At 43.6% G+C, this 18,648-nt stretch overlaps 2 pseudogenes; both read right to left on the bottom strand.

Annotated features, from left to right (window-relative positions):
• Positions 1 to 2,054: 2,054 nt before the first annotated feature.
• LOC112903713 lies at positions 2,055 to 9,371 on the bottom strand (annotated as a pseudogene).
• A 5,958-nt stretch (positions 9,372 to 15,329) lies between these two features.
• Positions 15,330 to 18,648, bottom strand: part of LOC112903711 — a 29,950-nt pseudogene continuing 26,631 nt past the window's right edge.

Below are 18,648 nucleotides of genomic sequence, written 5' to 3'. Positions count from 1 at the left end.
CGTCGAAGGTAAATTTCGTGGTACAACTCGCCTTTAACATCCAGGATCTCCCGCGTAATGAATTCTAAGAGCTGTTCCAATAAGGCATTGATCCTATCTAGATGGAGAACTTATGGAGAACTTCATCCTTGTTTGGATTATCTATCATTTCGAAAAATTAAAGCTCGATATATTAATTCATCGTGTCAGCATAATTAGAAATGTATTTACGGACGGTTTGTACGTACTCTTAGATCCTCTGTTGTAGCCTTCCCGCAATGGGTTAGAGTGAGCATGAAATCACATACATAGTATCCCACCATTTATTTCTTTCTTCTTGTCTCGAACACTGTAGGAGGAATAAATTAGTTACAATATTTGTGTATGCGTATACAGAACACCAAATAAGATATGCAAAATGGTAAGGATCCCACGTACCGGAAAGTCCATTCTAACGGTCAATTCATCCTTCCATTGACCTTGGCCTATGTGCTTTTTCACAATTTTTTCCACACACTGTGTGTAAAAATATGTTCGATGTTTAATTGATCTAAAAATAAAAAGAATTTTATTGTGCAAATTAAACTTACCTGTTCAATGGGAATATTATGTGTCGGATTTCTCCTTTTTTTTCCTATTCGAGTCTGACACTATAAGTTTGCTAGACTCCACAAAATTATGAGCAAAATCCAATGAAAGTTGCACATATAGATATACAAGCATATGTACATGTATTAGGCTTAACAAGTATTTAGGAAAAGAAAAGAGTTACGAGTCGATCCAGACTTACTCGAAGTTGTAGGGTAAGAGTATACAGGGTTTGTAATATTGCTTGTCTAGGGCACTGAGCATGTTAATTAACACATGTAAAAGGTAATAGTAAACTAAATCAATTGCTAAGTACATCTAAATAAATAATTGAATGCAAAAGTAAATTGAATTATTTTAACACTCTTCAGTTTTTTTCAAACTGCATCTCCACAAACAGACTTTTAGAGATGACTGTTTATTTCTGAAAAATATCCATATTTCTTCCAACATAGTCTTCGGAACATTAGAATCTTTCTAGCTGACACTAAAACCCTCGAGATTAAAGATTCCATCAACACTGGCTGCAGCAGATCCAGAAATTGGAGAGCCTCCCCTGGACCCTTCTTAGATAGAATAGAGGACACCATATCAGTGAAGGAGTCAGAACAAAATCTCTAGGAAGATACAACTTTATAACTTCATTTATAAAGTTGGATCTTAACAAAAATTATGTCCATGCCTAGTTCCCTGATTCGGTGTCCTCTCTCTTTCTGAGAAGGGTCTAGGAGAGGTTCTTCAGTTTCTGGATGTGCTGCAACTATTGTTGACGGAATTTTTACTTCTCAAGAGTTTTAGTGTAAGCCTAAAAGATTTTAATGTTCGCAAGGCTAAACACGAAAAAATTTTCAGAAACATACCATATATACATCATTAGAGTGTCAAAATAGTTCATTTCGAAATACATAATTACAACCTAAAATTCAATATGTATAACAATTATTATAACAATAATAAACTAAACCAATTGCTAACTACATCTAAATCACATGGTATCTACATTAAAAAATTAATTAACACATGTCTAATAATTATTATACCAATAATAAACTAAATCAATATCTAAATACATCTAAATCACTTGCTAACTACATCTAAATAATTAATTATGACATGAATAACAGTTATTATATAAAAAAATAAATCATTGCCTAACTATGTCTAAATCACTTGCAAACTGAAACTACAAAATTTTATTATCAAATGTATAATAATTATAAACTAATTCAAACACTAACTGTATCGAAAAATTAATTGCTAGCTCAAGGAGAAAACTTCTAGCCCTTTTAGTAAAAAATTGAAAAAATTCCCCTCCCCATCACCCTCGCTCGGCTGCCATGAACAGTACTGTTCTAGCTCGGGGAGGGGGAGGGGGATACTATATATAGACGGCGGATTTAGTACCCGATCGTGGTATGACCTAGTGCGAATGGTCAATCATTAGCACCGAATCAAGCCACTGCCCGGCACTAATGCCACTGGAAGTATTAGCACCGAGCCGTGGCATGAACTCCTTCCAAGAACCGTTCTGGCATGAACTCCTCTGCATTCTCCCAGCGGGTGGGGTCCCTGTCCATTGCCCACACGTTGAGGACTACTCGTGTCCCCGAGGGTATTGTATAGCCCTCTACATCACAATCAGCCATGGAGAAGTGGGGTATCAAAAGAGGCCCAGGTGCGTGCAGCCGCATCGACTCTTTCATTACTGCCTTGAGGTAGCTCATGCTGCTTAGGTCTTCTTCAGTGACCATTTCCTTTCCCTTGGCTGCGCACCTCCTCACCTCGGTTTGCAGCTTGGTCATTGCCTGTGGTTTCCGCATCAGCTCAGCCATGGCGTAGTCTAGCGCTATGTACGTTGTGTCCGTCCTGGCTTCAAACATGTCCTAGTATATATTGGTGAAAGTATATCCATCAGAAAGTTGAGAAAATTTTAAGTAAGTAAATAGTAAATTGAATTTCAGTTGCATACAATACAAGGCGTCGGTAGATATGGGCTCTACTGCACATATATACGTAACATCAGTATTGCCTTGATGTTCTCTCTAGTCAGGGCTGTACTCTTGTTCAATAGAGAGCAACACGTCGATGAAGTCCTCCTCTTGCTGATCATTTGCCGTCTTGCTTGCGTGCTTGTCGATGGGGGCATCCAAGAGTTCGTCCCATCTTTTCTTATGCTTCACGGCCTTGGCGGACACCAAGTTGAGCCTTGCCATGGTTAAATAATCATCCAGGTTAAATCCACCGAGGAGCTTGGCGTTTGTCTCGCGCATCTCCCGGGAACGCTTGTTCCGGCCTTCTTCCCTGGGGAACCTACCCACCACGGCCTGGCACATGATGTCGTTGGCAAAGAAACTCAAGACCTTGCTCAGATCCACCGTCGTGTGCGCGGCAGCGGCATCCCTTACCCTTGCCAGGACCAGCCGCACCTCCTGCTCACGGGCGCGGCGGCAAGGCTGAGCCGGACCTTCCTTGGGGTGAGGAGGTGGGTGGTGACGACCTTTCTGGTCTGCCACCGGTAGTCGCCGTAGGGGACGAAGGCGACGTCGGTCCTCAAGATATATAGTCCTGGGCAAATGGAAGTAAGTTAAAAACTTTTATCAATATTTCAACTAGTTTTGAAAATTGACATAATTAATATTTTTATTTATTTATAGATCGATAGAATGCGGGATCAGCTCCTTCCTGAGGAAAGAGTTTTGGCGATTCAAAATTTATTTTCGAGTAGATCATCAACAAAGATGGTAAATTCTACTGTGGTGGAGGAAACTTAGATAGCAGGAGTCAATATTAGAAATATTGTTATATAAAACTTTGTTCCATTTGATATGTATATGTACTTATGTATATTTATATGATTGTCCATGTTTCCCTTTGTTGAGGAAACTTAGATAGCAGGAGTCAATATTAGAAATATTGTTATATAAAACTTTGTTCCATTTGATATGTATATGTACTTATGTATATTTATATGATTGTCCATGTTTCGCTTTGTTGCACTTTAGTGTTGAATTCCACTAAATTAATCTATATATATGTTAGTGGATTTTATAGTCAGCTCGAACATGTATGTACAAACGTATAGCACAGAAGAATACATAATTTTGAATACGAAAATAGAATTGAAATGAAAAAGAAATAAATGGAAAGAAAAGCAGAAAAAGAGGAAAAAAGAAGGTGACCTTTAGTCCCGGTTGGAAACACCAACCGGGACTAAAGGGAGCCCCTGCCAGGCTGGGGCTAGGGGGTACTTTAGCCCCGCTTGGTATTACCAACCAGGATTAAAGGCTCCCATTAGTCCCAATTGCTTGACCCAGGACTAAAGGCCGAGTCCCGAATTGGCTGTCCCGGTTGGAAAACCGGAAATACAGGGGGATTCTCACTCGAAACTAATATGGTGTTCCATACTATTAGGCGGCGTGGCTGGACCGGACCTTCCTTGGGGTGAGAAGGTGGGTGGTGACGACCTTTCTGGCACTACTACAAAAGCGACTCATAGCAACATCCCGAATTTTTTTAGGGGCGGACCAAAATATCACCCGTTCCTACAAATAGAGCGCGGGTACTGTAGCAACCGAGCCGCCCCTGTAAATCCATTTGTAGGGGCGGCTCACCCCCTCAGCCGCCCCTACAAATGGACGCCATTTTCAGAGGCGGCTGGGGGCTGAGCCACCCCTACAAATGGATTTACAGGGGCGGCTCATGCCCCAACCTGCCCCTAAAAATATCTATAAAAATCTGGGCACCTTTTTCCTCCTCCCGACCCCCCATTATTTGCTCGGAAGAGGAGCTCCCCTAAGAGCCAAAAAAAGAAAAAGGGGGAGCTTTTCAACTTGATTTCCTTCAAGTTGGGGGTTCTAAGAGGTAAGTTGACGCTAATTCCTTATCATTTTTAAGCTCTTTTGTTAGATTTATGGCTTAAATGGAGCTCTCTTTGCCTCTAACTAGCTCTAGATCTCCATGGTGTGGATTAGCCATTTGAGACACCATTTGCCTCGAATTTTGGATGAAGTTGTGCTATTTTAGTAGAAGAACAAGAATATGTAATCATTTTGACTAGATCTATAGTTTTTAGCATCATTCTTAAGTAAATAATGCCCTAGATCTATGGAGGAGAGAGAACAAGATTTTTTTTCCTATTTTTCAAAGATGCATGTTAGATTTTTCCAACATTTAGTGGTAAAATAATATGTTGAGTTTTTTATTACTTTGATTTAGTACAAGTTAAATTGATTTTTTCCCACACCTATGCATATATAGAAGTATATATTTATATCAATTTTGGGCTCCATTTCTTTTGAGAAAAAGATTTGATATTTTCTCTATATTTACATACATGCATGTTACATTTTTTTCCTAATATTTAGTGGTACAATAATGGGTTGGAAATCTTTTTTTATTTAGTATTAGTTAAATTTACTTTTTCCAACACACATACATAGAAGTATATATTTATGTGAATTTAGGACTCTATTTCTTGCGAGAAAATAATTTGATTTTATTTTTTTCTATCTTTTCAGATATGGATAGGACATGGATGTATAATGCAAAAAAGACGGACGCCTATTTCCGTGGAGAGCTTAATAAATTCATTCAAGTTGCGAAGAACCACGCAAGAAATGAGAACACACGATTGATGCATTGCCCATGCAATGCCTGCAAGAATTTGAGTGTATTCAGCGATCTAACTACAATCAGATCGCATGTGATGGTGAGTGGTTTTGTTAAGGACTACAAGATCTGGAAGTATCATGGTGAGACAGATGCTCCCCCTTCGACGAATAATCCACTAGATGAAATCATATAAGATGAGAAGTTTGACAGAATGTTACATTCTTATTTTGATGGTGGTGGAGATGATGATGGTGATGATAATGATGATGATGAGGTTGCTAATGATGATGGGGTTGGTGGATTCCAAGATGATGATGTCGACGGTCCCATGGATGGTGATAGTGGTGGTGATGAATATGATAATGGTGATTTTCTCACCCAGTTGTTGTGCCACACCAAAGCGGAGGTATTGGTTGCTAGTGCTTGGGGGTTAGCAAACTTTGAGACGGTGAGAAAATTAGCAAAGAAAAATATATATATGAGCGATCAAAGGGATGCCCGAAACACTGGATCGTGCTTCATTTCATACTTGAGCTCTTGACTCTGCAGGCTACGCATGGTTGGTTAGATAGTAGTTTCAATAATCTGCTACGTATCTTGGCTTGGTTGCTTGAAAGTCAAACAAAGTGCCAGCCAACACATACCCAGCAAAGAAGCTTGTGAGCCCGTTCATGATGGGTGTGGAAAAAATTTATGCACATCCAAATCATTCTATTTTGTATCGTGGGGATACTTTCAAAGACTTGAAGAAATGCCCTGTATGTTCTGCAAGTCGGTACAAAAACAATGCTGGTTATTGTGGTGAAGACAATCATGGTCCAACCGATGTGAATAAAAGGAATGTGGCTAAGAATAGTGTTGCCTCTGTTGAGCTAGATGATGTTACTTTAGACATTCCTAAGAAGCAGAACAAAATTTCCACTATGGTTATGTGGTACCTCCCAGTTTCCGATCGCCTAAGGCTTTTTTTCTCGAACTCAAAGGATACTAAATTGATGCGATGGTGGGATTCAGATAAGCATAAGAAGGGTGACGGAAACCTCCAACATCCAGCTGATGCTCGGCAGTGGAAGAAATTCGATGAGAAGTACTATGTGGAATTTGGGAATGATCCGAGAAATGTTCGGTTCGCATTGGATACGGATGGAATGAATCCGCTTGGTGAAAGAAGTAGCACCCACAGCACATGGCCAGTGATACTAACGATGTACAACTTGCCTACATGATTGTGCTAGAAGAGAAAGTATCTTTTGCTATCCGTCCTTATACAGGGCGCCAAGCATCCTGGCATCAATATAGATATTTTTCTTGAGCCTCTGATACAAGAAATGGAAACTTTATGGAAGGAGGGTATCAATATCTTTGATGGTTTTGCACGGCGGCTCTTTAATTTAGAGCCATTATATTCATCACCATCCATGATAACCAGGCACTGTTTTTCCTGTCAGGATAGATCAAAGGTAGGACGGGATGCACGGTGTGCATGGATGGCACCGTATCGTCTTTCCTTGAAGGTTCTCGAAAGGTAGTTTACCTTGGGTACAGACGCTTCTTGGCGGAAGGACATAGGTATCGAAGTAAGAAGTTCTATAATCTTTTTGATGGTAGGTCTGAATTACATTCTGCTCCAGTACAATGAGACGGGCACTATGTTTTCAAACTGGTTCGGACCATCCAGTATCACGAGAGCCATCACAAACGGCCTCGCGATCACGGCCAGCTCGAACATCACCACCACCGCGAGAGCCATCACCACAGGCCCAGGTATCACCACCACCACGAGAGCCATCCCCATAGGCCTCGGTATCACCACTGGCTCAACCACCGGCCCGGTCACTATTGCCTCGAGTGTTGCAGTCTTACCAAAATGATAAGGAAGGGTCGGAAATTATGAATAGATGGCACGCCACAAACAAGAAGTCTGATGAAGGCTAAGAAGGCTAAGTCAAAGGATAATCCACTAGATTGTAATGCCAGCAGATGGTCGGGCTTTTCTACGCCCCGCACTGACACGAAGCACAAAAAGGACATTGGGGTTGATGACCTTCCAGACTTAGATGATGCTTCTTTAAAGTTTCAGTATGAATAAGACTTGCTACCGGACTGGGCACTAAGGGATTGTCCTAGTTTTATGCGGAGGTTTCATAATTGGTACAAGAGGGCATGTATACTTGGGCTAAAAACTATATATGCTCCGCACCATCCGGACGTATTCGGATTTAAGGGGCAATAAATCTTTGATATCATGTTCGATTTTGAAGACATCCAACACATGTTCCGCCTCCAACAACTTGGTATCGAAATGGTTCGACTCTGGTGCATGTAAGTGCCTCATCGATACTAATTTGATTTATATTATGATCTAAAGTACTGTATATGCACAAATATTTAATTGTCATACATTATATTCTACGGGATGCAAACAATGATGCTATTATTTTAAAGAAAAAGGTCTGGTACCTTGACCCGTAGCGATTTGCCAGGCCAGGCACGCCGTGCCAAAATGGATGAAGGACGACGATGACTACCTAAAGCCACTTGCAACAAAGAAGGGAAAACAAAAGGAACGACATAAATTTCACCAAGAGACCGTGAAGAGAGTTGTGGCCTACATATCGCATATGATGACACAATGGGAAGACATGGATGTCATATTTCATCCATACCACATCCAGTAAGTCTAATATCAACCATTTGATATAATAAACCACTGGATTGCTTATAAATCGTACATAATATTTTTTTCAGAAATTATTGGATTACTTTCCATCTACAGCCAAAGCTTGAAAGATTACTCGTATTGGACTCCTTGGGTTGGTCAACCTAGAGATACAAAAAATTCATAGAAATTCTACAATTGTGAGTGAATTTCTTATCTTCCCTATGCACATCATGTTTATTTCTCTACAGAAGTATACATATATAAATTAACTTTTCATTTCTTTTATTTTAAAACAGAGCTTACCAGTTCTACATTCATAAAGGATCAAATCATTCCGCCGGCAAACCAGAGAAAATGACTATACCCGCAAGGTTCCCGTGCCACAAGCAACCCGTGGGTTCCGTGTACTGGGGGTACTACATGTGTGAGCATCCAAGGGTGCAAGAGAGATATACTACTGATCCCGAACGTGTAAGGCGCTACTCTTTATTAGGGAAAGATGCATATGTGTACATTATTTTTTTACTGTAACTAGCATTTGGTTAATTAATTTTACCATGGATTCAATAATTGCAGATTCACCCGGAGAAACAAGGTGGCCGGCTCCACGAGAAACAACTTCTACATGTAGTCGACGATTTGTGCCGTTTTATTATACATGAAGTGGTCAACGTGAGGGGCAAATTTTTTCACGAAGCACAAGATTTGGCAACGGAAGATAAATACATTGGACTTTGTGAGTGGGACAATCAACGGCACCGTGCCACCTCTAGTAGCGTTCCTAGGGAGGAATAGAGGAAAAACATGTATTCAATGTGCACTTTAATGATGTACTCTAATGATGTTTGATTTCCATATAATTTAATTTTGTATGCATAAGTTTTTTTAGTTACCGAACATATTCCACGTCACGATCGCGAACGATTGAGAGATCAAAATTGGCGGGAATGCAAATCGCAAAAAATAGCGGGAAACCCATTTCCAGGGGCGGGTAACACACCCGCCCTTGCAAATAGCTATTTTTAGCTTCAAAAACTAGCAACGGGTGCGCTACCTGCCCTTAAAAATATATTTTTACCTATACCTAGAAATGCTTTTTGTAGTAGCGTGGTCTGCCACCAGTAGTCGCCGTAGGGGGCAAAGGCGACGTCGGTCGAGCCATGAACAAGATGTTGGCCACCGCCGAGTGCGGCCAGGATGCAAAATGGTGGTCAAGCGTGCGCAGGACGGCCTTGGCAGCATGAGGGGACGACATGATGAGAGTGGGGACGGTGCCGAGGCGGAGGAGCATCACATCAGGGCCGTGATTCGTGGCAGGGTCGCAGAGGGAGCGATGGGGGAGTGATCCGATGAGGTGGAGGTGCCCGATGCTAGGGAGCTTGAACGGAGGTGAAGGGAGCTTGCTGAGCAGCTTCTCTGCTCTCGACCTCGGCGTTGCCAAGTGCACGGCGACGAGAAAGAGGAGAAGAATGAGTGCTAGGGACAGGATCGGAGATGCCTGCTCGTAGAGATGCGCCAGCACTTGAGCCATTTTTGTCTAGCTAGTATGCATGCTCAACAGCTTGTTAGTGGAGCCATTTTTGTCTAGCTAGTATGCATGCTCAACAGCTTGTTAGTGCAACAAATCAATGCCTGTTCGTTGCAGTTTATGCAGTGCCCCGAAGTCTGATGAATCCATCAGCCAGGGAGAGGAGTAATTTGATATCTGTAGTTGCCTTATCTTCCACATGCATAACACATGTGATATTGCACATGTGCCTTTGCTGTCCATCTAATAGTATGCTACTATATTTTTTTTTTATTTCTGCACCTTGTAAAAATGTTTGACAAAGGCAACCATTGGAGAAAAAGAGGGGAAGTTTCACAAAGCCAGCAATGATCAACGACGTAGCGCTAGCGCCATGGAGTCCACTGAGACATAACCGATACGGAGATCACCAGCACCGACCAAGCGACGGGGGCTCAATATACAGAATGTACAATGGATCGTTGCCATATTGGAAAAGAGAAATTTTATTACTTTACATGGTTTTACATTGAGATGATCTACCCTTGGAAGAAATTCAAGGCTTCTAGCCAGAAAAATACATAAGAAACCAGGCATTCTAATAATGAATATCAACACAAAGTCTAGACAACCACATATATATGTGCCGGAGAAAAATTCCTTGGCCACAAGTACTAATCAGTGAGATGCTGCTGCAATTAAATCTCGCAAAAATGTTTCTTGTACGATAGCCCAGCAATTACGAAGACAGTGGATAAAAGTTATCTTTCCCTTTAAACATTCGATATTCCTACATACCCATAGGGGCCGCCCCTAGTAAGACAAGCAGTTTCAGTTCTTTCTTCCTAATTTCCCAGAGCCAAGTGCCAATGCATATATGGGACACTTACGAGGTAGAGAAAGGATTGACCCCACGTGAATGGGTATGGAGACATGCATTTGCTGGTGCTGTACATCATTGTTCCAGTCCATCATCAGCTTCCTGGAAGCTGCACATCCACAAGTTCTTCTTGCAACGTTCACAAGCACATCTCAAAACTTAAGGAGGGGAACGAGATAAGGACGGAATTTCATGCCTTCATCTCGTTTTCTCTCTCGCTCTCCTAAGTGGATCTTCAGAGCCAACAGTGCGTACATAGTGCATATACCTTTTCGATGAATTAATGCCGTCATATGCATACCTTGTTATCTTGGATCACGAGCAGCATGCAGTGGTAAGACTTGTGAGGCAACGTCAGAGTTTCAACGGGTGCATGCATGTCCACGCGTGATGCACCTGGCTTTGCTATTCCATGAAAGATCCAATCTTTTAGGAGAAAGTCCTATCCAGTCAATCCCTGTAATATTCATTTTAGTGCTGGGTGGTCCAAGAAATTATTTTACTTGCTCAATTAAATCATGCCGGCCGACTCTTGCATTCATCTGCTGGATCGAATAAACTGTGCAGCCGACACATGCATCAGAGCATTCTGATAAAACTCAGCACGTTCCAACAGTACAAAATAACAATCACAATCTTTTTGCTAGACTGCATCCGAGGCAGAGTTTGATTATCTTGAATATACAATTGCCCTCATGCATGCATGTGTGAGATGCTCTAGCTAGCTATCTCGCATACGTACCACGTTTATTATGATTTATACCTATTGTGAGATGCTCTAGCTTCCTGATGACTCAAATTTCTATTACATGTATCTGAGATTTAACTTGCAGATACTCAAACGGTCCGTACCACGTTTATTATGATTTCAATCTTTTTATTATTTATAATTAGTGACCCTGCATATCTCTGCCTAAAAAACTATTCATCATGGCCCATACACTCCGCATATGCATATGTCGGGAGCTCTGGGTGTTGCAGTCGGGGCATTTGTTGCACACAACTGATATCATTTTTATCTTTCTACTTTTTGTGCCGAATTACCCATTTTTAGTGTACTATATATAAAAGCAAAGAAAATTATCTTGGCCGGATCACTGAGTGAAATCTAAAATTCATAAAACAAGCCCATACAACTATACCACTGTATTTCCGTGCTGTTCATTCTTCTTCGTAGTCGATCTAGACTAGCTCGTTCGTCATCGGGCTCAGCAGGTGGAATTACAACAAGGTACCCTCTATACTACTTGCTGGGAGAGCTAGTGCTCCTTGTAAGGCCGTAGCTCGGCGTCCGTGTGGTGGAATGATGTGCTGGACTATGTCCGGAGGCTCGAGTATGCTGGGATCTGTGTCTGTTCTGTAACGTTTGAACACTTGTGTCCTGAATGCAATGCATACATACGGGCTGGGGAATAATGTTTCCCTGGAACTCTAAAAAAAATTGGGTTCACCCGATCAGCCTGATGCGGTTCAAGAGCAGCAATGAGTGCCAGGCTGCCGGCTATAGGGTTCCCAAATCCGAGCAAGATGGAGCCGGAAGAGGTCGCCTGTTCGGTGGTGCTAAGGGGCGGCGCGTTTGCTGGGGTGGCATCGCGATGGGTCTTCCAAATGCTGCAGTTGAAAAGGCAATGTGCATTTGGTGTACCCTTGGAGGTTTCCTTTATCTTAGTTTGGATTTATGCACCGTCAGTTCTCTACTGCATGCGCTTGTTCTTGGGCTAGCTGCTTCTCATGCACGACGGCACCGACACTAGAGAGACAGCACATCACATGCAGAATGGAGCGAATTCCTTGCATTCAGCACCAACAAGAATATTCAGCACCAGCGAATTTCTTACAAAAACTTCATTTCCCTATCCCACCCAGGGTTTTGGGATTCAAAACCGGAAAAATTTTGGTTGCTACCGAAATGGACGAATTTCGGAAAATTCGGAATTTCGGACCGGGATTTAGTTGTTTGACCAGTCAACAAATTTATTTTTAAATAAAATTTGGATAGAACTTGATGGAAATTTGGGCATTGATCATTCCTGTAGTAGATGGTGGGGAGAATTGGGAAGATATGGTGAGAAGCTAAGGAGAAAGACGGTGAAATGATAGTGTTTCAGCATCTGATAACTATCATAAGAGGCAAAAAAAGTCTATAATTAGGGTTTATTCATATTTTTAAACTTAGAGGAATATGTGGACTTGTATGGACCGTAGTCATGGCATAAAAATTCAACTTGGATCAATTTTTTGGGACGATTTGATTTTATTTCGATCCTCACCAAAATGGGCGATTTTCGGTGAAATTCAGTCGATTCGAACCGAATGCCACAACCTTGATCCCACCCAACACTTCCCATCATCTAAATGCCCGTGGGGGAGTAATTTCATCTTGATGGCTCCAGCTTACTTAGGTGTAGAGACTTCCCCTGGTGCTTACTTTCGAATGAATTCGCAAGATGGCGTGGGGCTAAGACTGGGCAAAGGGAAGGTAGAATTTTGATTCTATACCGGTGGTAACTTGTCCAATCATGCGATTGCGCCAAGTTCACGACCAAATACCCAATGTTGAAGGTTTTAAGCCCTTGCTCAAACTACATGAGAGTTGTGATAATGTTATACCCAACCTTATACATAGCAACTTGCGAGTATGAGGATGAGAAGTCATTAGGCATGCATTTGGTTTACGGGAGGAGATGAGACGGAGGAGCACGGTGGAATGTGATAGTTCCTGGAGATGAATAGTCCCCCTTAGATCCATTAGTTACTGGAGGTGAATATTCCCCCTCAGATCCATAACCAATCCATCCTGGAGGTGATGCAATGCAATGGAGTTGATACTTTTGCCATTTCACACACCAGTAAATAGGCAACATAAAAATAAAACCAATAAAAAAGGTAAAATGGCAAATAAATCAATGTGTCAACGATATGGATGTCAAATTTTCAAAACTCTTCAGAGTGTCAAATATGCGAAGCCACACGTTTAGATCCAAATTTCTCGATCCACGACATGACCTGCATGTCATGGGTTTGTGGATACAGTTTTTTTTTTAGATACCCGACTACACTAGGAGGCATCCACTTGGCTTGCCGTGGCAGGAATGCAGCTCATTTCCTTCAGAGCGAATTGCAGCGGCGAACTGGAGCTCTGCAAAGTCATGCGATTTTCTTCACTTGGCCTCCTACTTCTTGGCCCCTAAACTTGTACCAACCCTTTTTGAATTGCGGACAATTGTCTCCTTGCTCTTATTTGATAATCATCATCAGATGATTTAGAGTTCCAAACCCACTCTACAACTTGCCCTTATATAGACTCCAGTAGTATATCGACCAGCTACGAACTGCTTTACCCATACTAATGATCATTAGATCAGCACATCAGGCAACTCACTAAATAGGTTTTTGTCAATGATCGTGTACCATAGTTTGTATCAGAATTGAAGCTGTACACAGTACAAATAAACCAAATTGAAGTTTCAAGAGGCAGAAGGAACTCAATGCAAGCCACTTATAAACGCCATACCTGTTATGATCAATGAAACTGAATCGTCACACTCAAATAGCTGCACATTAACACACCTACAAAGCCACTGTATTTAGCTATCGCATTGCTACAGAAACCCCCAGGCACCACAAGATACGTAACAGTTACCTTACAAAATTATAGTTGATGCTTCTTTGAAAACAATACATTCAGTGTTTACTGGACCTCATCGATGTGTTATAGTTTATAATGATTTGAAAAGAAAATGGGAAACTGATTCAACCATACTCAACAGAGGTAACACAGGTATGGTGTGAATGCAATGAAACTCACGTCATGCTAATATTTTGCGATGGGGTTCCTCCTGGGTTTAACTGCAGATAAGGACACAGTATTCATCAAGATAAGATGCATTAATTGTCTCTTAAAAACGTTAATGCTGTATCATGAGCAGCAAGCACTACCGGAGACAGGTTCTTTGCCGAGCGTCTGCCGCACTCGGCAAACAACAGAATGCACTCGGCAAAGGCTTTGCCGAGTGCCGCACTCGGCAAAGAGGGCTCGGCAAAAAAATCGTCGGCAAAGGTCTCTTTACCGAGTGCTTTCTATAGGGCACTCGGCAAAGACTTTGCAGAGTGACTTTCTCTGCTCTCGACAAAGAAAAGGTGCCATGACGGCGCCTTTGCCAAGTGCCCGCCGTGCCGAGGAAGGAGCTCGCCGAGGAAAGAGCTCGCCAAGGGCGCCGTGCCGTGCCAAGGAAGGAGCTCGCCGAGGGCGCCGTGCCATGCCCAGGAAGGAGCTCGCCGAGGATGAAGCCGTGGGGGTGGTCTCGCACCAGCGGTGTCGTGGAGCTGCTGCTACTCGCCGGAGCCGGAGCTGTGCATCGGGAGGAGCCTCCGCGCGGTTGCTTCATCATTGTCCTCCCTGTGAGAGAGAGGAACGGGAGTCTTGTGTGTGAGAGAGAGAGAGAGATAAGGACGGAGCAGGAGATAAGAACGAGAGAAGATATTTTAGGAGATGAGAGAGGTGAGCAGCCCGTGCACCTCGTTTCAAAAAAAATTTCAGGCCGGGCGATGCAGTTGTCGCCTTGTTTCCAAACAATTTCGGGCTGCGCGCGCAGTTGTCTTCTCGTTTCCAAAAAATTTTGGGCCGCGCGTGCAGTCTTTGCCGAGTGTCCAGCACACGGGCACTCGGCAAATCTAACGGCCGTGAGTTGCCATTTTGTTGCTGACGGCTCTTTGCCGAGTGTCCCTCTTTGCCAAGTGTGCGGCACTAGGCAAACTAAATCTTTGCCGAGTGTCGATGTTTGCCGAGTGTCCGGCACTAGGCAAAATATTGTTTGCCGAGTGTTTTGTTTTACCGAGTGCGGCACTCGGCAAAGACTTGATTTGCCGAGTGCCCAATATATTGCACTCGGTAAAGATTTTTGCTCTCGGTAAAGACTTAGTCTCCGGTAGTGAAGTGAGATTGTAACTACCTTTTCTTCACTGGAAGTGCATGACAGGGATGTGTTTTAGTCTTCCCGTTTCAACGCTTTCTTGCAAATTCTGTCGGAAACGAGGATGCAGGCTGTGAAAGTAGACATCCTGTATGGATGAGAGAAATTCCATACCATCTGGAACACTGACTAATTCTCTGAGACCATCAAATTTAAGATATTCAAGACAGATCAATATGCTTCTTTTTCTATGTAAATTCGGGTAATGTGTTCCATGTCTGTCAAGGACATCCCCTTCAACTTTGGGAACTAACCATCATGGAATCCCAGTTCTTGCCCATCGTATGCCCCTTTAACTTGCAAGCTTGTTAAATTCGATAGCTTAGAGAGGTATGGAATTGGACTTTCTGTAAGATGGCACCAGCATAAACTTAGTCTGACAACAGTGTTGCCAGGAGCTGAGAACATTGGAGATTTCAGAACTCCTCCTGCCAGTCGACCTGTCAACTGAAGCGTCTGAAGTTCCGGTGGCAATGTCAAGGCCTCTAGCATTAGCACCTCATCCTGGTTGGATGCTTTGACATTTAATCTCAGGAGGTGTTGCAGCTTCGATAAAGAAGTACAAAGTTGTGAGCAGTAGTTGCTTCTTACATCTGAGATGTAAAGGCTCCTTAGCTGCACCAAATTTTCTAGATTGCTGATAAATCGTCCACTGGTTCGAACTTCATCTAGAGTTCGTAATTCTGTTAGATCCCAAAGGTTATCATTGGCTGATCCCACACCTATTGAGTGATTGAAGCTTGAGATTCCAGTGTGAAGCAATTTCCAGACAAGTATGTGCCGCAGTTTCTTCAATTGTGCAAACCCACGAGGAAAACTCACCGAGTCCTTTCAAGGCTTAGTGTTTGTAAATTATGGAGTCTGGTGACACTTTTTGGAAGCGACTTCAAGTAGGTGTCATTGAGGCACAAATATTTAAGATTAAACAATTCTCCAACCGAATGAGGAATAGTCTCAAAAGTCAGGCCTGACAAATTTAGCACTGCAAGATACTTAGATTTAGATGGAATAAATGAAGACCATGAAGAATATAGCATGGTTCTGTCAAATAGTAAAAGAGTTCTGAGCCTACAAGGATCTATGTTTAGTTTGAGATCTTTATTGCAGCGAAGCACTGAAACTCTGCGAGTCTGATACATCCTCTATATTCTATAACCCCAGATGCGTCATCATAAGTTGAGTTAAAACTCTCCTTTTCGGACAGCTTAATTGCTAGTTCACGTACAAGATCATGCATACGGAAACGTCGAATTCTGCCAAAACTGTTCCTTTCTGTGACTTGAAGCATGCTCCGATGGACAAGTTCAACGAGATAACTTTCTGCAACCTCGTCGATGTTCATTGATCCTCTCTGTTCAATAAACCCTTCTGCAATCCACAATCTGATCAGCTTCTTCCTACGAAGGAGATAGTCTTCTCGGAACATAGCACAATATAAGAAACAATTTTTCAAATAATTTGGTAGATTCTTGTAGCTTAAGTTTAAAATCCACTCCACAAGGTTTAGATCTGGATTGTTTTGTAACTCCCATATTAATTGACGGTAGAAACACTTCCATTCCGTTTCACTTTTATCTCCGAGTGACAACAGGCTAATGGCAAACCTTCACATTTCTTCACGGTCTTCTGTCCCCGCTTCTGCAGTTCTTGGGAAACAATAGGATTTTCGGTTTTCCAAAACATCTTCCTGCAAATAGAACCCAGGCATCATGCTCAATTTCTCATTCAGAGGCTCTAGCGTGATCTTGCAATCGCGCGCCTTCAGCAATTGAAGCCACTTCGTCAATTCTAGTTGTGACTACTAGGATTCTTCTCTTGCCACTACATCTAAAAAGTAGTTCCCCAATCTCCAACAGAATTGAAGCTCTCCACACATCATCCAGTATGATTATGTACCGCTTTTTATTCAGAATTTCTTTTTCAAATCCACTCTTTCACTCCTCTGTCGAAGGATTTCTCCAGCCGGATGGCAGAGTGCACCCGTCTAATCCTAGCTAAGGATGAGTTGTGGGCAGTCAAGGAATGCTCGATCCAGTGGCGTATGAACACGAGTAGCGCACACGGGTTTAGAGTGGTTCAGACCGCCAGAGCGTAATACCCTATGTCCACTGTGTGTTGTATTGCTTGTGAGTTTGTGAAACTTCTGTGAGTCTGTGAAAACTTCGTGTGCGTGAAACCTATGTTCTAACGTGCGCGCTCTCCCTTTTATAGGCTCAAGGGGAGCGCGTACACTGAGCGAGGCCCCGACAAGTGGACCCGGCGACATATTAAATAACGTACACATTGGAGCCTTAAATGCCTCAGATCCGGAGATCTTCCTCATCAGCCTCCGTGTGTACCCTTCATCCGGATATGGTCTTGTACCGTCTTGTTAGCATAGGGTCTGCTGCTGCTGACATGCGTAGAGAGAGTCGTGCTGTCGATGTAGAGTCAGCTCCCGCTGATAGGCGAAGGGGCTATACTAACCTGTCGTGCTGTAGCCTTTGCGCATTGTAGCAGCGCACGTTGTGGCCTTCCTACAGCAGGTCATAATGACTCTTCGCCCACGCGCGCGGCACTGTGATGCGACCATTCGTCCCTCGCCCACGCACGCGCGCTGTGGTGTGACGCGCCGCCTTGGTAACTGGCGGGCTTGCCGTGATGTCACCCATACCTGCCCAACGTGTTAGAGGGCAGCCCATGTCCTGTCTTGGGTGCGCGCACCCCAACCACCCGCATTTAATGTGGTAGTTGGGCTGGCTTCTCGCATAAGGCTGGAATCCACCGAACACGTGGTGGCGCTGGTTTAGCGGCCGCTCCCCTAGGGGCACGTGGCAGCTCCGGACCTCCTCCCCGGTGGGATGGGAGGTCCAGGCCCCCCTGTCTAGCCCAGGCGCTCAGGCCCCCTGGGGGTCCGGCTTCCATACGTGGGGGCCCAAGACCATCCCGCGGTGGTCCGGGCCCGTGGTAGCTGTTCCTGAGCACTTCGTCCTTGCGGGCACGTGGAGGCACCGGACCTGCTAGTACGTGGGGGGAGGTTCGGAGACCGTGCCCCCAGTTGTCAGGCTCGGGCCTTACGCCCTGTCGCCCAGAAGCTTAGTGTGAGGTTACGGATAACCTCGCGGCCCTCGGGCTGGATACACTAGTAGGAGGTACCTCTGTCTATATGTACCGACAGAGGCCCTCGGGCCCACCTCGGGTGAGGTACGAACCCGCAGGTGGGGCTATAATCTTGTGTTGCGCTGGGTGGACTGCTTGCTCCTATTGTGAAGGGGCAAGAAGGACTTTCCCCTCCGGCGAGATCTCCGAGGCATCGTCCACTGCCCGCATTCAGCGCGCGTAACGATTCAGCTTCTGTCTTATTCACGCACGTCCTGCTGTACTGGCGGTTCAGATTCCACCTTTCCTCCCGCCTCCAGCGACCATGCCTATGACTAGCGGGCCCGGTCCCACCGGTCATAGGCGGTAA

The sequence above is a fragment of the Panicum hallii genome, chromosome 8, assembly GCF_002211085.1.
Source record: "Panicum hallii strain FIL2 chromosome 8, PHallii_v3.1, whole genome shotgun sequence".
Lineage (NCBI taxonomy): Eukaryota > Viridiplantae > Streptophyta > Magnoliopsida > Poales > Poaceae > Panicum > Panicum hallii.
Note: the sequence above shows the minus strand (reverse complement) of the source record. Positions and strands in the feature narration are given on the sequence as shown.